This window comes from Elephantulus edwardii, unplaced genomic scaffold (assembly GCF_000299155.1).
Source record: "Elephantulus edwardii isolate Elephantulus edwardi_28Jun2011 unplaced genomic scaffold, EleEdw1.0 scaffold00141, whole genome shotgun sequence".
Lineage (NCBI taxonomy): Eukaryota > Metazoa > Chordata > Mammalia > Macroscelidea > Macroscelididae > Elephantulus > Elephantulus edwardii.
Genome location: NW_006399891.1, coordinates 8831032 through 8841139, shown reverse-complemented (window position 1 = coordinate 8841139; position 10108 = coordinate 8831032). Strand labels below are relative to the sequence as shown.

General features: G+C 42.2%; 1 pseudogene; it reads right to left on the bottom strand.

Moving 5' to 3' along the window:
• Positions 1-393: 393 nt before the first annotated feature.
• Positions 394-10108, bottom strand: part of LOC102867195 — a 12528-nt pseudogene continuing 2813 nt past the window's right edge.

Sequence of the window (10108 nt, the reverse complement as noted above, 5' to 3'; positions counted from 1 at the left end):
AGGAGGAGATTGTCCCTCCTTCTCCGGCACAGCATCTGGTGAATTCGAACAGTGTACCTCTGGGATTGCAGTACAACTTCTTGCCATTAGGCCACCAGAGCTCCCCAAGAAGCACTATTTTTTTTCCTGTAAATTCATTTACTGTTTTAAAATCTTTAACTATTCCACAATTACAAATTTTTTAGATCAATGAAAAAATTCACATTTTAGATACAAAATTCAATTAAAAATGATCCTCCGTAATTCTCTCCAATCGCCCCACTTCCATGCTCATCCTGTTTTCCCTCCCTTTACAGCCACTCCACACGAGGTGTATCCTGAGTACTTACTAAGACATTATCTGCACTGATTGTCTGTGACAGGCTTACTGGCACGTGCAGCTGCTTTAAAATGCTAACTCAATTTGCCCAAGGAGAAGCCTCAGGATTTTTTGAAAACCAATGCTGCTACGCTGTTTTCAGATCCGCCACCAAAGCTGAACTTGGGTGTTGGCAGTTCTTCATAAAGTTCAAATCCTTCACTGAATTCATTTAGCAACTCTTCCTTGGTCCAATTACATGAAGTTATTAGAAAAAAGCCTTTTACTTTCAATACCCTGGAGAGAGATTTCACATACTGCTTCCTCTTCTCAACTGCATTGTCAGGACTAAGGCTTATGGCATCAAAAGTCCCTTTGTCAATGCAAATATGAAATCCAGACAGTTGTGTGGAAAGATTCAAAAAGTCTTCTACCTTCAAGTGAATGTTGGATAAACCTTCTTTCTCAATAATGCTTCCAGAAAGCTGTATTACAGAAGGACAGTAATCAATTCCCGTATTAGAGAAACCAAATTTTGCAAGCTCAACCAGGAAAACACCATTTCCAGTTCCAATGTCTAGTACTGAAGCATCCAATGGTATCTTCTGTTTTTCCAGCCACCTGATTAATCGATACATACTCTCTTCTCCAAACCAGATTTCTCCTGCATCTCCATATTCTTGAAAAAGGCTGCAGTTCTCGTTCATAGATGGCATCCCAATGCTCTCGGGTGCCAGCGCCGACGGTGAGAAGCCCTCATTGCCCGGACTGCCCTCTTGGGCCTGCGCGGCCGCCCCGCTGCCTCCCCCCAAGAAGCACTCTTGAGACTTAAGTTTATTAGCTTCTGCTTCAAACTAAACCTGAACAATACAGAGAAGATGAAGATGGGTGGGCCCTGAGAAAGGATGACTTGCACATCTGTGAAGTGGTCTGTATTTTTATAGGCAAAATGTAGATAGCACAGATGACTGGGACTTTCTAAAAATTAAACCCCTGTATTCATCTAAAGACTTCTCCAAAAGATTAAAGAGAGAACCTACAGACTCAGGGAAAGCATTTGGTAATGACATATTTGGCAAGGGACTCATCTCTAAAATGTGCAGAAAACTTCAGCAACAAAAGACAATCCAATTAAGAAATAAATGGGCAGAGGGTATGAAAAGACACTTTTTAAAAAAAAAAATGGCCAACAAACACAAAATACTTCAGCTCATTAACTACTGGAAAGATGAAAATCAAAACAACAATGGGATGTCATCTCATCACAGCAACAATAGCAAAGTTCTGTATGATAGTAAATAACAAATGCAGGTGAGGGTAGAGAGAGATTGGAAATCTAACATTCTGCTGACAGGAATGTAAAATAGTGCAAACATTACGGATAGTAATTGGGTGTTTCCTCAGAGGTTGAAAACGGGAAATTACACTTGAGGCAATTACACTTCGACTCAAACTCAAACTCAGAGAGAGAGCTGATCCTGCAGCAAGTTTTCTGCTTCTGGTTTCACCAAAGGAGACTGCCCATCTTTCAGGGAGCTGCTGGAGGATTCAACCTGCCAGGGAGGTGCTACCTGTGGATGAGCAGTGCAACTCCCTACGGGCTACGCCACCAGTTCCCTATCAATTCCACTACTAGGCATACATTCTAAAGAAATAAGACCTGCAACACAAACTGATGTATGCACAATAATGTTCACTGCAGTATTATTTACAATAGCAAAGAGATAAAGACAACCCTGTTGTTATGTGCCATCAAGTCACCTGTGACTCATAGCAACCCTGTAAACAACAATCTGAGCCCTGTTCTATCTTGAGCCAATTTCCTTGTCTCTGATACACCTACCCCCATTACCCCAGTCAGAGAGTCAATAAATCTCATCCAAGTTCTTCCTCTCTTGTGTTCCATCCCTCTATCCTTTCAAGCATGATATCCCTCTCCAAGGACTGGTCCTCCTTTATAACCTGCCTAAAGTATGTCAGATGGAGTTTCAAAATCCTTGCTTTCCAGGAGCAGCCTGGTTTCACCCTCTCTAGGACAAACTTCTTGTTTGCTCTCCTAGCAGTACATGGTATGTTCAATACTCTTCTCCAGCACAACTCAAAGGAATCAATTATCCTTCTATCATCCCTAGTTATTGTCTAGATCTCCAATGCAGAGCAAGTAACTGCAAAGATCATGGCCTAGATCAAGTACACCTTAGTCTCTAGACTGACATCACTGCTGTACTCTGGAGAGATCCTTGACAGCAGATTTTCCCAATGCAATTCATCTTTTGATTTCCTGGCTGCTAGAACCAAGAGTACTGATTGTGGAGCCAAGAAAACAGAAGCTGTTAATCACCTCAATCTCTTCTCCATCTATCACAATGCTGCCAACAGGCCCAGTGGTGAGAATCTTTCTTTACCTGATGTTGAGCTTCAATCCATACTGAAGGCTGCAGTCCTTGACCTTTTTGCAACAAATGCCTCAGCAAATAAGACTGTGTCATGTGCATAATACAGGTCATTGATGAGTCTTCTTCCAACCCTGACACCACATTCTTCCTCATAAAGCCCAGCTTCTCAGATGAGTTGTTATGTAATACAGACTGAAAAGGTATAGAGATACGATGCATCCCTGGCATATACTTTTCCTAATTTTCAACCATGCAGTGTTTCCTTGTTCTGTTTTGATGTCTGCCTCCTGGTCCAAGTATAGGTTTCACATAAGCACAATCAAGTGTTCTGGGATTCCCATTCTTCTCAGAGTTAGCCACAGTTTGTTGTGATCCACATAGTCAAATGCTTTTCTATAGTCAATGAAACAGACATTTCTCTGGCACTCACTGGTTTCCGCTGAGACATTGGCTATAATGTCTCTAGAACCACAGGTCTCTTCTAAATCCTGCCTGCACTCATGGCAGTTCTCTGTTGATGTGCTGTTCAGCTGTTTCTGGAAAATTTTCAGCAAGATCTTGCTTGCATGAGATATTAATGATACTGCTCAATAATTTCCAAACTATGTTGGGTCACCTTATTTTGGAATGAGAATAAATATGGATCTCTTTCAGTCAGTTGGCCCCGTGGTTGTCCTCCAGATTTCTTGGCATAATCTGGCGACTGCGTCCAGGGCAGCATCTGTTTATTGAAATATGTCAATTTGTATGCTGTAAAGTCGTGGGGCTTTGTTTTTTTTAATTCTTTCAGAGCAGCTTGAACTTCCTTCTTCATCACCATTGGCTCTTGATCATATGCTGTTTCATGAAATTCTTCTGTCTCAGCCAATTCTTTGTGTTATGGTGACTGTGTACTCCTTCTATCTTCTTTTGATGCTTCCTGAGTCATTCAACATTCTGCCCAAAGTACCCTTAAGTATTGCAACTCAAGGTCTGAATTTGTTCTTCAGTTTCTTCAGCTTAACAAATGGTAAGCAAGCTCATCCCTTTTGATTTTCTGACTCCAGTGGCTTTGTCTTCCTGAGCTGCCCTTTGAAATCTTCTGTTCAGGACCTTAACATGTTGATTTCTCCCCTTTGCTTTGGCTTCTTGGTGCTCTAGTGTAATATTCAGTGTCTTTTCTGACATTCATTTGGTCTTTTCTTCTTCTTTGTAACTACGGAAGTCTTTATTATGACTTTTTGCATTCTTCACGGATGGTATTCTTGATATCTTCCCACAGTTCATCTGGTCTTCATGCATTAGTATTCAAAGCCTCAAATTTGCTCCTGTGATGGTTAAACTTTGGTTCCAGAAGATCTTCTTTTCTTTTCTTTAGTATAAGGCCAGGTGCTGATTTTGGATCTGAATATCAAGACAATCCTAGTGTTTATCAATGGATGAATGGTTAAAAAAATCCATTGATACACTCGCACAATGGCCATTGACAAAACCATAGCTTACCCTCCAGGGAGTTTTCATAGGCTATAAATCCCATGAGAGATCATTTTCCATCATTCTCCTAAGATGTTGGTGAATTTGAACCACCAGAGGTACCATTAAAATTTAACAATGCAATTCCCTATAAACTACATCACCAGAGTGCACTACACATTGAGACTACGACTCATAGCAGATGAATGAATAGCAGATCTGAACTTTACCCTATCTTGCATCATTCTTAGCAATTTTTATATGCTCAAGCCCACTGTCACAGTCACAGTCCCAATTCATCTTGTTGAAGGCCATCTTCTCTTTCTCTGACCTTTTTCCTTTCTTATTATGATGTCTTTTTTTTGAGGACTGATCCTTTCTGACAACATATCCAAAATATGTGAGACCAAGTTTTAGGACCTTTGCCCCTAAGGAGAAGACCCTGGTTGCACTTCCTCCAAGACAGACACATTTGTCCTTTTGGCTGTACACGAGATATCCAGTACTCTTTACCAACATCCCAATTCAAAGGCATTGCATCATCTTCTGTTATCCTGACATCTGACATCTGTCAATCTGACAAATGACATTCTGTTACTCTACAACATATGCATATGAAGCAAATGAAAATACTACGTTTGGACTGGATGCATCTTAGTCTTTAAACTGACATCGTTGTTTATTAGCACTTTGGAGAATTCCTTGACAGCAGACTTTTCCAATGTAATATAATGGAGTACTATGCAACATTAAAGAATTTATTATAAAGGATTCACAAAACACTGACAACATGGATGAATCTAGAGGACACTGCTATTAGGTGCCTTCCAGTCACTTTGACTCACAGTGACCTTATGAACAAGAGACTGAATCCACTGGAACCTTACCCTATCCCGGGCCATCTTCACAATCTGTCACGCTCAAACCCATTGTTGCAGTCACTGTGTCAATCTGCCATAGGCAAGAAAGCAACAGAAAGCAAATATTTCTTTAATAACTTTAAAGTGTGGAGTGTCCTCTTTAGTCTAGAAGGACAATTTTGAGAAAGGCCTCCATATCAAGTTGAAATCTTTTGTTCCCCGCTGCCTCTCCACCCTGCAGAGAGCTCTCGCTTCTATCCCAAATGTGGCATCTCTGTAAGTTCGAATCCACCAGTGGCTCTACAGAAGAAAGATGACTCTTGTGTGATTTCCAACTTCTAAAAACCTGCTGAAGAATCACGTGAGTCAGTTCCATCTCAACAGCATTGAGAGGGGTTTTTGTGGGGTTTATTTAGGGTTGTGGGTTTTTGGTTCGTTTTGGGGTGTGTTTTTTTTTCTTGTTTATTTGAGTAAATTGCATAAAAAGAGATTGTTCATCTTTTTTCCCGAGGAATGGCTGGTGAATTCCAAACCCAGAGAGGTGCCACCTCTTCATCAGCAGTGCAGCTCTCTATAGACTACACCGTGAGAGCACCATAGCACCTTGCAGATGCTTGGCACATAATTATCTACACAAAGTATGAATGAATGAGTGAGGATGACTTGCAGTGCCTCCCTTACATTATCTTATGCAGTGTGTGTCCAGAGGTGATAGGAGAGGAAAGGAGCTCTGCCACTGACTCCAGTTCCTCCTGCTTTCTCTGCCCATTGAGCTGTTTCGGGAGTCTTAAGTTGCTGGTGATTTCAACTTCCGTGTAGCTCCCACCTCCTTCTTCTGTTGCCTGGGAAATGAATAAGGGAGTCTATTCTCACTGACAAAATAAAAATGAAAATGTTTTTCCTGTGGAAGCCCAGAGGGTGGCCTGACAAACACTGAGCTCTCTGGGACCCTGAGCAAGGTTGAACACAACAGAGCAGGATGGCGTCTCTGTCCTCAGAAGCCTTTGCAGCCCTGTGGGTGTGGTTGTCCTCCGCCACTGTGGTTCAGGCTGTCTCCAGATCAGGCTGCTTTACTGGTGACATGATGCTGAAAAGTAGGTTCCTGTGGTCCCCCCCAGGCACATTGTTTGAATTCTACAATGGTGTGTTGCCTCCACCTTTCCTCCCCAGGCCTGGCAGCTCTCCTAGCCTCCATGTTCCTCTGAAGGACTGAGGCAGTTCCAGACAATTCTACCTAATGAACAAAGATGAGGGTGGACTCCGCTTCCTGTTCTATCAAGGATCCTTCCCAGGCTCTTATAATTTATATGATGCACTTTGGCCCTGCCTTCTCCATGCCCTAAGGCATTGGTTTGTTTACTCAGAAGAAATTTATTCTTTTTTTTAACCCCTTTTGGGAGTAAAACTCTGGAGAGGTGAGGACAATATGGAGCAAGGAGACCTGGGATGGAGATGGGGCCCCTGAGGACAGGCTTCTCAGCTAGCTGCTCCCTTCTTCCCAGAGAAGGATGGTTACAGGCAAGCGATTGGTGCCAGCAGAGGTGAGAATCAAAACCCAGGCAGCTCCTCAGGACAAGAGGGAGGCTGAGCTTCCAGGAACACCCCTGGGCATTCCACATGTAGACAAATAAAAAGTATCAGAGTAAGCAAACAGACATGAGCACATTAAGGCACCTGAACTTTCCAAGAAGGTGGAAGGATCTGAAAACAGCAACTTCTCCAGAGGAACATGGGACTGGAAGAGAGGCATTTTTCTCTGGGAACAAGATGAGCCAAGTGGTCTGCTGCTTCTTCTGGTGAGGGTTGGTGGTTCAGGTTTATTGTGGCAAGAACATATATTTAGACAAACAAGGGAAACCCCTACTCTGCGTAACACATTCAAAACCAAGTACTGCTAGGTCCCTATCCCTCCCTTGTAATGTTTCCAGTGCGTGACTGGTGCCCCAGCCTCGCCAGCTGCTTCAGGAACAGTGAGGTGCTCAGCTTCACTGCATTGAAGAATGTTAAAGGATCCTCTCAGTTCACTTAAAGAGGAAGTGGCCCTGAGAATAGACAGACCTCCTCAGCTGAGGACTCAGGACTCGTGTCAGGGCTTTTTCCTCAGAAATGGCTGAAAAAACCCAACCTACCAACTTCTCTTGATCAGTCTCTCCTACTCAGGAGACAACCTCAACATTGTAACCAAAAGTGTATGGGGGGGGGAGGGGAAGAAGTGAACAGAGGGCCAAAATAAAGAGCTGGTGACATGCAACTAGTGTCTGCTTGTGAATTACTGTCAGAGATGTTCTAACTCTCCCATCTGGGGCTCCTAAGGGTCCCCAAATTTCTGAGAGTAAAATCTGAAATCATGGTGGTTAAGCCCAAAAGAGAATTTCGCTAGCTTATGATCCAAAATTAGCTTTCAATCAACTGCATTGTCCTGGAGGTCCTGTTTCCTGCCCCCTGGCCCACTCCCCAAGGCACTGTATTAGACATGAGTAACAGTCCTGCCCTCATGCAGCTGACCGCTACAACAAGGCTTATGTCTTATTTTGTCCCTGGAGAAATGTTCTTATTTTCCCTGGATCAATGTTAGTGTCACTTTGAAGACACTATCAGTCCTTCCTAAGTACAGGGCCCTCTGCTCAGATGTAATCACCACAAAACCCCACTGGCTTCTAACTCAGATTAACTTGGTATAGACTTCTTTAAGTAAAAATGTAGCAAATAGGTAATTTATTAGATGTATTCACAATTTTGATCATAATAGAAGAAAGTTACCACAAAAAACAGAAAAGACTTCTAGGTCAGTATGCTTGTAAAAGGAGATCACACCCTTCTGGAAAAGTCTGGAGGCTCATTAGCAGCAGCAGCAGCACATCAAAGACTTCCTGGCTGTGCTAGCACCTGGGCTAAAAATACTCTTAGTGATGAAATCTTAGGGGCCATCTTTTGGCCTAGGCGGGAAGAGACTAAAATTATATACTGGATCTCTCAATGTTGGGGGTGAGATTGTGAACAGGAAAAAAAAAGGAAATTATTTGTAAGCAAGGGAGTCTTGGTGACCCAGTTCACAAGAAGCCATGCTGCAATGACTCTCTGGGGTTCAAGTCTACCAGTGGTTCCTCAAGTGAAAGATGCAATGAAAGAATTTTTCTTTTACTTTTCAAAACGAAGGCTGAATAGTGGAGTGGACTTGGGGAGAGTGACTGTATAACAATGAAAGAATTTTACTTTTCAAAGAGAAGAGTGAACTAGGGGGAGGTTGGGCAGGGAGAAAAGTGCAACAATGAAAGAATGGAAATCCAGAGTCTCTGTAAACTTTCATTAAATTAAAAAAAAAAGATGCATAATCTCCTCCTGTGCTATTTACAGCCTCAGAAGGTTCAGCTGGTGGAGGTTCAGCTAGGAGGAGGTTCTGATTCCATGGCAATCAGTGAGTGAATGATTTGTAAGCAACCTAAAATATTGTGGCTTGGGGGAGGAATGTATCTTTCAGTGACTGCCTGAATAAAAAAGTTCCCCTAAAAAGGTATGCTGAAATCCTAACCCCTGGAACCTGCAAATGTGACCTTATTTGGAAACAGAGTCTTTGCATGTTAAATGGACATGAGGTCATTTTGGAGTAGAGTGGGCCCTCATCCAATATGACGCTTGTCCTTAGAAGAGAGAAAGACACCCAGAGGGAAGACAGCTTTGTGAAATGAAGCAGAGATGAGAGTTTTACAGCCACAAATCAAGGAATGCCCAGGAATTGGAAGCAGCAAGTAAGAAACTTCCCCTGGAGGTTTTGAAGGGAGCATGTCCTGGCAGTATCTTTCTTTCAGCCTTTCAGCCTATAGAATTGCAGAATACATCTGTTATTTATGTCACCCTTTTTGTGGTAATTTGCTCATGACAGCTTCAGACACTGAGGCACTGAAGTCACCAAAGTGACTAGACACCAAAGGCTAGAAAGGAAGGGAATTTTCTAAACTCAGAAATGCTTGCTGGTTCTCACTAAAATGAATAACAGCACTCATCTCTGATATGTTTCTTAAAGACAGTACTTAAGTGGCAACAATCCTTTTTCCAGAATGACAGACTCAGTCAAAAACATTCTTTTTGCTCATAATTATCCAAATTGACTCTCCTGTACAGAACTTCCACAAACCCACCCATTCCTTGGGTTTACCTTTATGAACACTCTAAGAGGACAATTCAACTTCAATAATTTAGTTGCTTCATTCCAGAATCCTCAAAGTAATGAGAGATTTCATTTTTCATTATTCTTCCTCAGCAACTGTATCCTTTAAGCCACCTAGAACTGAAATTCTATTTTAAAAGACAGACTCTTCTTACAGTCGGCAGTCTCTTGACGTTTGTCCGAAGACCTATATCTTTGTAAGCCAGGAAAGGATAAACATAGATGACACTTTGGAGAAGGCCATTTGGAATCCAGTAAGTTAGAATCAGAGAGGCCCTCAGTGGGGCAAATGGTTAAGTGCTTGCCTAATAACTAAATGTTAACGGTTCAAACCTACCCAGAGTCACCTTGAAAGAAAGTCTGGCAATTGGACCCTAAAAGATAAAAGCCCTGAAAACTCAAGTGGAGCAGGGTTCTGCTTTGGGACACACTGGAAAACCATGGAGCATAAACTAGGTTTTTGTTTCATTTTGCTTGGAATCAGAAGACACTTTTCCATTGAAACAATGTTAAAAACTAGGCCTCCCACATGACTGATACTGGCCTTACCCTCTTCTAGCCAGAGGCTACGCATTTGGTGCTATGGAGGGTACAAAGCTGAAGATGAATGCAGGCACTGACTTCCAGTGATTAATAAGTTAATAATGAAGTAAACCATTTATAATAAACTAACAAAAAAGGTAAACCATTCTGGGCTGGAATTCACAGCACAGGGAGACAAAGACTGTAGACATAAAAGGCGTCCCTCAGACACAGAACCCAGTGACCCATGGCAGAAATGTGCTGGCTACACCGCAAGAGGATACCTGTGGGCTCTTTCTCCTTTATAGCATCTACAAGTCGCTGTTCTTAAACAAAAAAACTTACTATGCAAATTACTGAGAAGTAATGGCATCTGTTTGAGGACTAAGGTGTGTCTGACTCAGTCTTTTTTTTT